Source organism: Rhinatrema bivittatum, chromosome 1 (assembly GCF_901001135.1).
Source record: "Rhinatrema bivittatum chromosome 1, aRhiBiv1.1, whole genome shotgun sequence".
In the NCBI taxonomy this organism is placed as follows: Eukaryota; Metazoa; Chordata; class Amphibia; order Gymnophiona; family Rhinatrematidae; genus Rhinatrema; species Rhinatrema bivittatum.
Genome location: NC_042615.1, coordinates 238,861,083 through 238,874,398, shown reverse-complemented (window position 1 = coordinate 238,874,398; position 13,316 = coordinate 238,861,083). Strand labels below are relative to the sequence as shown.

Sequence of the window (13,316 nt, the reverse complement as noted above, 5' to 3'; positions counted from 1 at the left end):
AGACTTAAGGCTCATGATTTCCGCAAGTATCTTGCCTACGCCTTGTATATTCCTGTAAATAGTCCGTTGCAGTTTTATTTATTGCTTTAATTCTTCCACCTCCTGCTCTTTGTATACTCCTCCTTGTTCGCCCTCCCTGTTCATTGTAATTTCTGCCTTTTAAGTTACATTGTAAACCGGTATGATGTATGCATACTAATACCGGTATATAAAAGTTTTTAAATAAAATAAATAAATAAAATAAAAATGATTCCAGGCTTACGAATGGAACCCTGCTGAGGACTGTTGCTACAATGACTGAACTAAATGTGATGGGAGGGGATATAAATCCCCAGGTAGTTGTGAATGAAGCTTCATGGTGCCAGTATCCAGCCCTGACTGAGCTGGAAGCCCAAAAAAGCAGGAGGAAACTGGCAGGCCAAAAAAAAAAAAGTTGTTGTGCTAAGCATATTTCATTTCAGTAGAAATGCTTACAAATAAAGCAAGTTTTGTTATTTTTTATTTTTTTTTTATTTTTAATTTTTATATACCGAAGTTCTTGCATCGGATACAAATCACTCTGGTTTACATAAAACAATGAGATGCCCAAACGGAAGGGGCTTTACATATAACTATAAAAACTACGTACAACTGGAACATGGTATAGAGATAGTAACAAGAGAAGGAAAAACTTTTGATATCAATATCATATTATAGTGATAAATAACAGTGGGTATGGTAGATTTGAAAATAAACTGAAATAAAGGTTAAAAGTAATGCATTAAAACAGTGTAAATGCGAAAGTAATAAGCGCGGTATATACAAAAAGAATATTATCTTAATGGGGGCACATGTGGAAGCGTTGATTTGATTGGTAACTCTGTTGTAAATTACGCGAGAATGCGAGCATCTAGGCTGCGTTAAGTGTCTGGGTAGGCTTGGCGGAAGAGCCAGGTTTTTAGTTTTTTTTTTGAACACCTGATGACTGGGTTCAAGTCTTAGATCTGGGGGGAGCGCGTTCCACTAGTGGGGGCCTGCTGAAGATAGGGCTCTTTTCCTTAGTAGTGTTTTTGCAGGTGGGGCATAAAGTGTGCCTTTGTAGGCGCTTCTGATGGGTCTGGTGGATGTATGAGGTTGCAGTTGTGTGCTTAGTCTGATGGGGGCGAGTTGGTTAGTTGCTTTGTGAACGATAGTGAGAACTTTGTAGAGGATCCTAAATTTTATAGGAAGCCAGTGAAGGTTACGGAGGATTGGAGTAATATGTTCTCTTTTGTTGGTGTTTGTAAGGATTCTGGCGGCCGCATTCTGTACCATCTGTAGAGGTTTAATCGAATTTGTGGGTAGCCCGAGTAGAAGGGAGTTACAGTAATCTAGCTTGGAAAGTATGATGGATTGGAGTACTAGCCTGAAGTCATTGAAGTGTAGGAGGGGTTTTAGCTTTCTGAGGACTTGTAATTTGTAAAAGCAGTCCTTTGTGGTAGTGTTTATGAACTTTTTAAGGTTTAGGTTGTTGTCAAGCCAAGCTCCTAGGTCCCTGATGTCGGGGGAGAAATTGATGTTTGAGTTTGCTGGTTGAGAGGAGCTTGATGCGGTGGTGGGGGGGTCATGGGAGATGATGATCATTTCCGTTTTGCTGGCATTCAAAACTAAGTTGAGACTGGAGAGTAGGTCTTTAATTGGCTGAAGGCAGTCATTCCAAAAGGTAATGGTTTTTTGCAGGGATTCTGTGATCGGGATCAGGATTTGTATGTCATCCGCATAGAGGTAATGGGTAAGCTTCAGATTTGCGAGTAGGTGGCAGAGAGGGAGGAGGTATATATTGAAAAGGGTGGGTGACAGTGAAGATCCTTGAGGGACTCCTTGGTCTGTGGAGATGGGATGAGATTCCTTGTTAATCCTGACTTTATAGAATCTATTGTTCAGGAAGGACCGAAACCAACTGAGCGCTGAGCCTTTGATGCCTATGTTGGCTAGTTGGTCTATAAGTAAAGTGTGTTTTACCGTATCGAAAGCTGCCGACAAATCTAAGAGAACCATCAGGTAGGATTGTTTTTTCTCCAGGTTTATGAGGATGGAGTCCGTGAGTGATAGTAGAAGAGATTCAGTGTTTAGGGATTTGCAAAAGCCGTACTGAGCCGGAGAAAGAATGTTATGTACTTCGAGGTATTCTGACAGTTGCTTGTTGACAATTTTTTCCATCAATTTGGCAATGAAAGGTAAGTTTGCGATTGGACGGAAGTTGGCTGGGTCTGATGGGGAGGCGTTAGGTTTTTTAAGTAGAGGTTTGAGGATTGCCAATTTTAACTGGTTGGGTACTAAACCTTGAGATAGAGATGTATTGATAATTTCGGAAATAGGTTTAGAGATGGTGTTCGGGACAGCGATAAGCAAGTTTGTTGGTAATGGGTCTGAAGGGTGGGAGGATGGTTTGATTTTTTTGAGGGTATTTTCAATCTCCAAAGAAGAGGTGGGTTCAAATGACTCGAGACTGGCATTTTGTTGAGGCAGGGTTGTGAGGTGGTGTATTGGAGGGCTGTTGTTGGGTGTGAGAGAATTGGTAAGGTTTGAGATTTTTGTCTTAAAGTAGTTGGCGAGTTCGTTGGCTTTGTTGAGTGCTTGGTGGTCTGGGATGGTGGGGGGAGATGGTTTGGTAAGAGAGGATAACAACAACAAGGGTGAATCACGATCCTTAACTTAATAAATATCAAATATTTATTAAGGAACCCTGCCTCCCCACATGTAGGAAAAGACTCAAAACGTGGCTATTTATGAAAGCATTTCCTGACCTAAACTGAACCTTTAATCCGTCTTTGACTAGTCACTTAGACTCTGCCTTAACATGGCAATTAACTCCACAGCATCAGGGCAATTCATTATTGCCTCAATTGCATTGATAGGCATATATGTACTCTCTATTAAAACCCCAGCTTCTTTTCTGTTCCAAGTTATATTACTCCCTTGTTTTATTGTAACTGCAACCCTTAACTTTCACTTGTTTAATGTTTACTATTACTACTACCATTATTATTTATGTTATTTAATGTTATTTATGACATTTTGTTCCCTCTACACTTGTTAATTGTAAACCGACATGATGCGATATTTATTGCGAATGCCGGTATAGAAAAACTTAAAATAAATAAAATAAATAAATATCACATAAGGACGTGGAAAAAGCATAATCTGCTCATTAATGGTAATTATTAAAGTGCTTTACAAATATTACATTAAACTGTAAATAAATTTATTACATATACATATCACATATAAAGTTATTACATAAAAATATTGCACATAATTTTATTTCCAAATATTATTTATTCATCAAATTTCTTAACATAGTGTAGGTACCAATAACAATTCCCAAAAACTTTTAATACCATAACCACCTATCCCATAAAACACACTACTCATTCACTCACATCAATCATACTATTATTAAAATACCCACCAAATTGCACATTTCCCAAATACCTATTGAACATAAACAGAGACAATGATCCCTATATGGTTAATGTACATATACAATATTGTTTACCAATTCATAAATCTTTATAATCCTTCAAAATCATTAGTATTGTCCACATATTCAAAACATATAGATTGGCAATTCCTTATATTCTCAATCCTATGTATATTCTCAATCTCTTGTATTCTTGATCCCGACAGGACCCTGTTTCGCATTTAAGCTTCCTCAGGGGTTAAGTTTATATCACAGATTTAACTAACCCACTCCTTCTTCATAGGGACTCAATTCTCCAGTGTATTAGCTCTTCTTTTACTCGTCGGTACCCACACTGCCTGTAATACAAATTCTCAATAACTAATCCTCAAAAACGACAAAACAACTCATACAAAATATTGACATTGACTATTCACAAATAATTCCCAAAACTGCATACTCACATATGTATATCATCTTCTACAAGCAACGACGATAATCATTTTCACAATTATTTTCAACGGAGGGCACCGCACTATCTCCAGACTCCTCCGTGAAACGGACTGAATCAGCCTCAAATGTGTTATTTTTCTAAACCAAAAAAATTCAAATGCCTGAAATATAGCATAGTATTTATCATTGAATTATCAACACTATATATCCAACACAAACGCTACATACCGCAATCTAGAGCCTGCATAATTCAGAGTGTCTTCATATAGCCGCAACTCCGCGTCTCTTCAAACTTCAACACCACATCATAACGCCGCTGTACAACGGCTCCCAAGTCGGAAACTCATCAATCATTTCCGCTTATTTTAAATCCCTTGCCTACACACGCAAGGTGTCAATCAACGACGTAAAACATGACGTAACTCCACAGGGACAAACCCTGCAAATGTCAATCATTATGAGATCCTTCACTATCAGAACCACATATCCAGCGTAAATATTTGTAACTGAATATCCCTATGATTCTAAACCACATATTGTAACCAATATTCAGTATCTCTGCATATGTAAATACCACCAAACCCCAATCTACAACGATCTCAACATAGTAACATACTATTCATCTCCTCTATTTAAACACGCTACCTACACTTCCGAGTTATAACTCCATAGCAGAACACTAAAACATATGTTCCACCTAACTTACCCTTTCCCAAAAAATGATTTTTGTAAATATACATTGTTGTAAACATGATCAAAAAAGGCATCTCAACACAAGTTAATATAGGACCCTCAAATTCGATAATTTGAGGGTCCTATATTAACTTATGTTGAGATGCTTTTTTGATAATTCATGTTTACAACAATGTATATTTACAAAAATCATTTTTTGGGAAAGGGAAGGCTGAAGACAGACATGGTCAAGTCCAGGCAGAAGGTCAAGATCCGGAAAGTCATGCCAAGGGAAGACGAAGACACACTTAAGACATGAGCCAAAGCTGGACGAGGTAGGCTAGATGAAGGAAGCAGAAGATGACAAGGAGAGCATGACAAGGCTGGAAGGGGTGAGGCAAGGCTGGATGAGAAGAGACAGAAAGAAAGCTGAAGACATAGGAATTCAAACGCTGGTAACATGCACTGCAAATCAGAAGAACTGTTGCTGAGGAAAAGAACTGCTGCGAGGCCTTGGCTTAAATAGTCCAAGAGGTTGACGTCATCTGGAGGCATCGCTCAGGGGTTCCCACCACTGTGCACATATTATGAGTGCACATACGTCTATGGGAAGGCTGGATCCAGCAGCATACTTGCTGCACTGAGGCGGGGCTGTGTTGGAGCCGGCAGAAGATGCAAGGCAGCATTGGAGGCAGACTCCATTGGGTTCCAGCCACACAGACTGACCAGCGTTGGCTGTGAGTGCCACGGCTCGCAGGAACTACCTGAAATCTGTGAATCTTAACAGCACACCCTCCCACACACACAGTCCCACACCTCAGTCTTCTGGGCTTGGGCTTCCTGGGAAATCTGTGAAATTCTGATACAATTTGAAGGGCTTATAGGTTAGAGGCTGGTTTGCAAACGTTCTCCTTCAGGTCCATTTGTCTTCCACGAAATAAGGTATTGTAAATGGTTCTGGATCCTTCAAGAGTGTAGAATTTCTTGTACTTTGAACTGGGTATCTTCTTCAGTAGCTACTTCACTGGTCTGAAGGAGCAGTTTGCCTGGCTAGGAAAGAATCACTGATTTTAATAGAAGCATGGAATACGTTGTGATCTTCAAGGATGCTGGCAATCTAAGTTTGGCCACAGGACCCAATTGTCACTAGATACGAAAGAGGCCCACAAATCGTGGGGTGAACCTCATGGAGGGCATCTTAAGTCTTAGGTGCTAAGCCAGACTAGGCTTCCTGGGTGGAGTTGAGGTGCTGGACAATGTTTTCTATCAGCTTGTTCTTTAAAATGTTTCATTGCTTAGTCTAGAACAGGGGTCGGGAACCCATGGCTCGCGAGCCAGATATGGCTCTTTTGAGGGCTGCATCTGGCTCGCAGACACGTGTCGCCATACTTCGCGGTTCCCCGCTGACCCAGCTGCTCCCCGGTCCTCCGCCGCCCGGGCTTAAAATGCTGTCAGCCCGGGCGGAACGCGGCAGGACAGCTGGAGTCAGCGGCACCGGCGTGCTCTCTTCTCCTCCCTCCCCCCCCGCGGCCCGGAAGAGGAAGTGGAGAGCATCGGGTGCCTGCGCGGGAAGAAGAGACCACACTAGCGTGGTCTCTTCTTCCGCGCAGGCACCCGATGCTCACCACTTCCTCTTCCGGGCCGCGGGGGGGGAGGAGAAGAGAGCACGCCGACTGGAGTCATCCGGGTGCCTGCGCGGGAGTCATCGGGTGTCAGCGCTGGAGCTCTCTTCTTCCCGCGGCCCGGAAGAGGAAGTGGAGAGCATCGGGTGCCTGCGCGGGAAGACCCGCGCAGGCACGCTAGTGTCCGACGGGAAGAAGACTGCAGCGCGGCTCGGAGGAAAATGAAAATCTTCAACCGCGGCCGATGGGACTCCGCCTTCGCCTCCGCGAGGGCTGAAAATGAAAGAGGTTAGCGTTGGGAGGTGGCTGCTGCTGCCGCGAGTTCCCGGGGGGGGGGGAAGGGGGAGAGAGAGAGTGAATGAGCGAGCAAGCATGTGTGTTTGAGATCCTGTGGTGTGAGTGAGAGATTGCATGTATGTGAATGATTGAGAGCCTGTATATGTGAAAGAGAGTATGTCTGTGATTGAGATCCTGCCTGTGAGAGAGAGAGCATGAATGTAAGTTTACCATTGGGACCCTGTATGTGTAAGTTTGTAATTGAAAACCTGTTTGTTTGAAAGAGTATGTGTGTATGATTGAGATCCTTTGTGTGTGAGAGAGATCATGTGTATGTATGATTAAGAGCCTGTGTGTATAAGTAAGAGAGAGATCATGTGTGTCTGTGTCTGATTGACAGCTGGTTTAGGTGATGGAGCATGTGAGTATGTGATTGAGAGCCTGTGTTTAAATGAGAGAGAGAGACCATGTGTGTCTGTGTGATTGAGAGCTGATTTAGGTGAGGGAGCATGTGAGTATGTGATTGAGAGCCTGTGTTTAAATGAGAGAGAGAGACCATGTGTGTCTGTGTATGATTGAGAGCTGATTTAGGTGAGGGAGCATGTGAGTATGTGATTGAGAGCCTGTGTTTTAATGAGAGAAAGAGAGGACATGTTTGTAAGCATGTGAATGAGAGTCTGTGTGTGAGAGAAAAAGACAGCATGTATTTATGTGATTGAAAGCCTGTGTGTGTAAGCGTGAAAAGATAGACAGCATGTGTGTAAATGTGTAATTAAGAGCCTATATAAGTGAGAGAGAAAAAACATTTGTATATGTGAGTGACTGAGAGCATGTGTGTATAGGTGTGTCATTGAGAGCCAGTGTGAGAGAGAGCGCTGGTATGTGACAGAGAGGAGAAAGTTCCAAGCAAACCACCCCACCTCCTGCTAATTCAGAACAATCTCAGGACACCTGGATATCAAACGTTCCCAGGTTTGCAGAGCAAAAAAATTTTTGTATCCTTATTATTTTTCATTACTGGATCTTTGTGTCTGCTATTTTGAAATATTTTGTTGGTATCTGGAAATGTTTTATATGAGTTTTTAATTATTGGATATTCCACTCATCAGCTGTTTCGAAATATGTTCTTTTTGTTAGTACAGTTTTACTGCTGATGATTTTATATTTCTTGATTTGTTTTATAAGGATGTGTGATGTTTCTTTTTTCCTTTGTTACACTGCATACAGAGACTCTGGCTTGTTGCAGTTTCCAATTCAGTTTTTGTCTGCATGCTTCTTGTTATGCGTTTTGGTCTCTTTATTCTATGTTAGGTGAGGGACAGCACGTGATTCAGGTGAGGTTTTCTGCTGGCGTGTAGTTTCTGTGTAGGACTCTATAGCAGCCTGACTTGGTCCGTTTTCCTAATAGGAGATGTATTGGTGTCTTAAGGCCTGGTGTAATATTTTCAGAGACTTATTGTACTTTAAAAGTGTGATCTTACATAAAATGCACACATTTACTTGTATTTAGTTTTAAACATATTGTATGGCTCTCATGGAATTACATTTTAAAATATGTGGCGTTTATGGCTCTCTCAGCCAAAAAGGTTCCTGACCCCTGGTCTAGAAGGAGGTGGGTCCTTTGCCACAGTTCCTGGAGCTCCTGTCCCATCAGTATAGCTGCTGGACAGTTGTCAGAAATGGGAACAGATCTAAGTATATGGGGATGGTGCCCAAAGACAATGTAAAAGAGTGATGACCCTATGGAACTGTTCACATGATTATTATGGGCAAATTCCACCCATGGAAGGAGGGAGGCCCAATTATTTTGTTGTTGGTTGACATAGGCACACAGAAATGCCTTGAAGCTTTGATTCCCCCATTTGGTTTGTCAGTTACTCTGGGAATAAACAGAGTTGAAATCCAATGTTATTCCAAACTTTCTGCATAGGCCTTTCCAATAGCGACTTGTAAACTGAACCTCTCAGTCAGAGAATGTGAAGCAGAAGCCCATGCAGATGGAAGATGTGTTGAATAAAGAATTTAGCTAATTCAGGGGTGGGATGGGAGGCTTGGGAGGGGGTGTGAAATGCACCATTTTAGAGAATCTATCCACTACCATCCATATGGTGGTGCTGCTGCCAGAGAGGGGAAGGTCAGTGATGAAGTGAGTAGACACATTGTCCAGAGTTCTTGGGGGCTGGCAGCAGCTGTAACATCCCCCCCAAAGCCATGCTCTCAGAGTTTTATTTATGGCACACGTAGGGCAGGACTCTATGTAACACAATGTCTATCTTCATCTGAGGCTACCAGTAGTATCACATGATTAATTTCAATGTCTGAGTGATGCCAGGATGACCAGACAGGAGGGAGTCATGAGCCCATTGAAGAACTTTCTGTCATAGGTGCTGGGGTACCACAGTCTTTCCTGGTGGAACTGTGAATGTGGCCACAATCACAATTTTAGCTGGATCAATGATATACTCAGTATCAAAAGAACAGAAGAGCATTGGCTTAGTGGTTCTTCTCCGCAGGTTCTACAGCAACTTGAAGTCAAATCGATTAAAAAAAACAATGGCCAGTGGACTTGACTGGGGTTTAATCTCCGAGCTTGCACCAAATGTTCAAGGTTCTTGTGATCCATATAGATGGTTACTGGGTGCTTGGCTCCTTCCAGCAGATGTCACCATTATAATGTTCAGCCATTTTATGGCTCTCTGCTTTAAAGCCGCATATGAACAGCTGTTTATTAAATTAAATAGATTTTTCTAAAGGGTATGTACATTTCCTATCACGTCCTCTGTATCTGCCATTTTGTTGGTCTGTATTCTTAATGTTATTTCATTTTATTCTCAGAAATCTGTAAATCTAAATGCTGCATTACAATGCAGGGAAATAAATTTGTTTTTTATGATCCCACTCATTTGGAAACTTTCCTTAGAGACAAAGAACAGACACCAGGATAGACTAGAGAATTGCTGAGGTTTGATGAAAAGTAAATTTAAGTTTCTCTCAAGAAGTGTAATTTTATGTAAAGAAATTTTGCTTGTTATAACGCTCCCCAAAATAGTGTGGACTAGTTCAGGTTGTTTGACTTAGTCAAATTATTTACAGAATATGTGATTTCCTTTATTTTTGGTGTAATCCTGAATACCTATGTTTTATTAATGTTCAATTGATAAAAATCCAATAAAAGTATTAATGAAAGAAAAAAGAAATCTGTGAATCTTTCTGATTTAAGCTGTCCCTCCCAATGCAACCTTGGCGAAACACAATCCCGTGTGTCAGGGGACAGAGTTGCACCTATAAACCAGTCTTTGAATTGTTCTGACTCTAAACATATGGTACTTTACCTATGTGAATTAAATATTTTGCTGATAAAATAAGTGCTATAATCAGAGTATGGAAGGAATAAAGGTCCATTCACAATTAAAAAAAAACCTCTTAATTCTTTACTTCTCATGACAGCTCCACTGTTCCAGTATATCCAAAGTGATATGTATAAAATAGTCCCCTGACACGGACCCGTGTTTCGCCCAAAGGCTGCGTCGGGTAGGACAAGACAAGGACAGCAGAACAAGTCAAGGCAAAGCTGGACGAGGCAAGGAAAGGCAGGAGAAGGCAAGCTGAAGATACACAAACTCGGAAACGCCGAAAACACGCACTACAAAGCAGAAGACCCATTGTTGAGGCAAGGAACTGCTGCTGAGCCTTGGCTTAAATAGTCCAAGAGGCTGATGTCATCTGGATGTGTTGCTCAGCGATTCCTGCCATTGTGTGCATATTATGCACATGCCTATGGAAAGGCCGGGTAATGGCGGTACAGCAGCATGGGATGCTAGTTCCTGCAGTGTTCCTGCCATGCTAAGGCTGGGCCACCTCGGGACGACAGAAGAGGCAAGGTGGCATGGGAGGCTGACTCCAGAGGCTTCCAGCCGCGCTGAGACTGACTGGCATCAGGAGTGAATGCAACAGATCACGGGGCCTACGCAAGGGCAGTGAATCTTAACATATACTGGTGCTCGGACGAAAAAAAGACTGAGGGGGTTTGTAAAAGCAAGTTTAGGGGTGCAAGGACCTGTCTGCTACAGGACACTTCCAATTGCTCTCCCACCTTTCTTCATGATCCTAAGTCAGGAAAAGACGTGTATTCTCCTCAGAAACAGAATTATTTATCAGATTTGGCAGGATGTAGCAGTTAGAAAATAACAATTCCCGTCTATAACATCCTGGCCACCAAGCACCAATTTTCTCATAACGTTTTGTATCAGGGATGGTAAACATGCCATAAACCTTAACCTACTTAATATTAATACTTATGGCTAACTTACTAACACCTGATACAACTTCAGGTAATATCCAGTTTAACTCTGCAGCTGGCTCCGGCTGGAGCGCTGGAGAGTATGGGCAGGCGAGGAGACTTGACTCTGGGATGGGTTCTGGCAGAACTACTGGCTGCGATCCAGGAAGGAGATTAGTCTCTGGCTCTGGTGCTTACCGAGCTGTCTGGGGCTTGCTCTCACCCATCACCGTCTCTGACTTTGTGTCACTCTCCGCACCTGAGAAGAGTGTCTCCTCTCTCTGGTCTCCTGCCCCGGTCTCTTGGCCATACCTAGTCTCCTCCACCCTTGAAAGCAGGGGTTGCGGTCTGCTTCAGACTCCCCCTTTCACTCTTCCTTTATGGGTCACTCTCAGGGTTTGCTCTTAGGTCTGCTCCCCATCTTCTCTGGTTTCAGGGTCACTCTCAGAGTATGCTCCTTCAGGGGGTCCTTTCACCTCCAGGGTCCTTTGCTTCCTTTCCTCCTTATTTGCTCTCTTATACTTTCCAGCTGATAAATTTTCATAAGCTCATGTATAATCATGTGGAGGGTGGAAGGACTTTGCCGCATTGCCGGTCTTTCCCTTCCCATTTTTTCGTTGGGAGATAGGTTCCTGCCACATTGCATGTTTTTTCCCCCTCCCCATTTCTTCAGAGGGAGAACTGCCACGTCTGTATGCCAGGATCAATGTTTTTCTCCATCTCCAACTGCCTCCCCCCTTTTCTTCCAAGGGTGGGGATCTTTTCGACCTCTGGACCTTGCCTTGGCTGATTCCTGACTCCTGGCTTATGAGCTTAATTTGCAGTCTCTCTGTCTGCTTATTTATTTAAACAGGCACTTATAAACAGCACATCTTGATAAAGTATCCTTCAATGTTTCAGGGCAAGTCTCTTATTTTTCCACCGAGACAGTGCTGTTTTAAAGTTCATCTGGGCAAAGGATCGCTCGCTTGCTGTGAGTGCTTTTGGGGCCTGTCAGTATTGTCTGCATATTTCTTTGGCTCTTATGATTCATATTTGCTGCTTTCAGAGGTAAAAACATGAGATATCTCCCTACAGGTTTATAAGGCAACACCTGACTGGGAATTCCCGCGCATGCTCAGTAAAGTAAAAGCTCTATTTGCTAAGACAGGGAGGTCTATTTGGTGCCGCCAGATGCCGTTATTCCATATAATGGCTAATTCAGTCCTGCTTGTCGACTGAGAAAAGATAAACATTAGGCAAAGATGCATTAAACAAATTATATGTCACATGATCAGCTGAACCTCTGGATCTAGAACCAATAAAGAATTCAGGTTTCTCACATGCATGGGCTAACAAACTTATCTTACAAATGATACCCCACATGGGTAAGGAGGTTAAGGAAGGCTGATGACCATATTAACAGTAGTGAAGGCAGTCAAGTTTGTGCAGCTGACAGCTAGCAGATGTCCTTTGCTAATATACTACAAATATACTACATTACTATGAGAAATTTTGCAAAAATTGTCTTTATAATGTAATCTTTTTATATCCGTTAAAGGAAAATTAGTTCTTACCTGTTAATTTTCATTCCTGTAGTACCACGGATCAGTCCAGACCGTGGGTTGAGCCTCCTGTCCAGCAGATGGAGACAGACTAAAACTGAAAGGGTATCCTATATCAGGACAGAGCCTACCTTGCAGCTCCTCAGTATAACCATTGTCAAAGCAGATAAAAACAAAGAAAAAACCCCCGAAGAGGAAGATCAAGCAAGTAACCAGAAAACGCAACTGAGTAAACATACAACCATTGAAGGAACTCTGTATAAGAACACTCTTGCATATCCCTTACTCATCAACACAGATGCTTCTGGTGTCATGAAGGTAAAGATAGATAACTTGCATCCAGAGACCTGTAGGAAAGCTTCGAGTGGACGACATGAAAAAAACAGGGAAGTGTGTCTGGACTGATCCATGGTACTAGAGGAATGAAAATGAACAGGTTTAAGAACTAATTTTCCTTTCCCTGTACGTACCCGGATCAGTCCAGACCATGGTATGTACCAAAGCTTCCCTAAACTGGGTGGGACAGAGACAGTCCCGCTCGAAGCACCTGCCAACCAAAAGAACCAAAAACCTGTGCTTGCACATCCAGCCGGTAGTGTTGAGCAAAGGTATGCAGGGATGTCCATGTAGCGGCCCTGCAGATTTCTTGTGGAGAAACAGATTGACTCTCCGTCTAGGAAGTAGCTTGAGAACGCAACGAATGAGCCTTCAGGCCGTCAGGAACCTCCCGGCCTTAGCAAAGATAAGCCGAGGAAATTACCTCCTTCAACCACCGTGCAATAGTCGTCTTAGAAGCCGGTTTGCCCCGATTTGGACCACTCCAGAGGACAAAAAGATGATCGGAGACCCGAAAGTCATTGGTGACCTGGAGGTACCGAAGTAAAACGCGCTTCACGTCCAGCCTGCGAAGATCGCCACCAGTGAGACCCGCGACCTCCTCGTGAGAGAATGCGGGAAGTTCCACCGACTGGTTGGCATGAAAAGCAGAAACGACCTTCGGCAAGGAAGGAAGGAACTGTTTTGAGAGAGACTCCTGAATCGGAAAAATG

At 42.7% G+C, this 13,316-nt stretch overlaps 1 protein-coding gene across 2 annotated transcripts in view; it reads right to left on the bottom strand.

Moving 5' to 3' along the window:
- PTCD3 (pentatricopeptide repeat domain 3) overlaps window positions 1-13,316 on the bottom strand; it is a 189,088-nt gene that overhangs the window by 61,013 nt on the left and 114,759 nt on the right. The gene's annotated exons all lie outside the window — the stretch shown is intronic.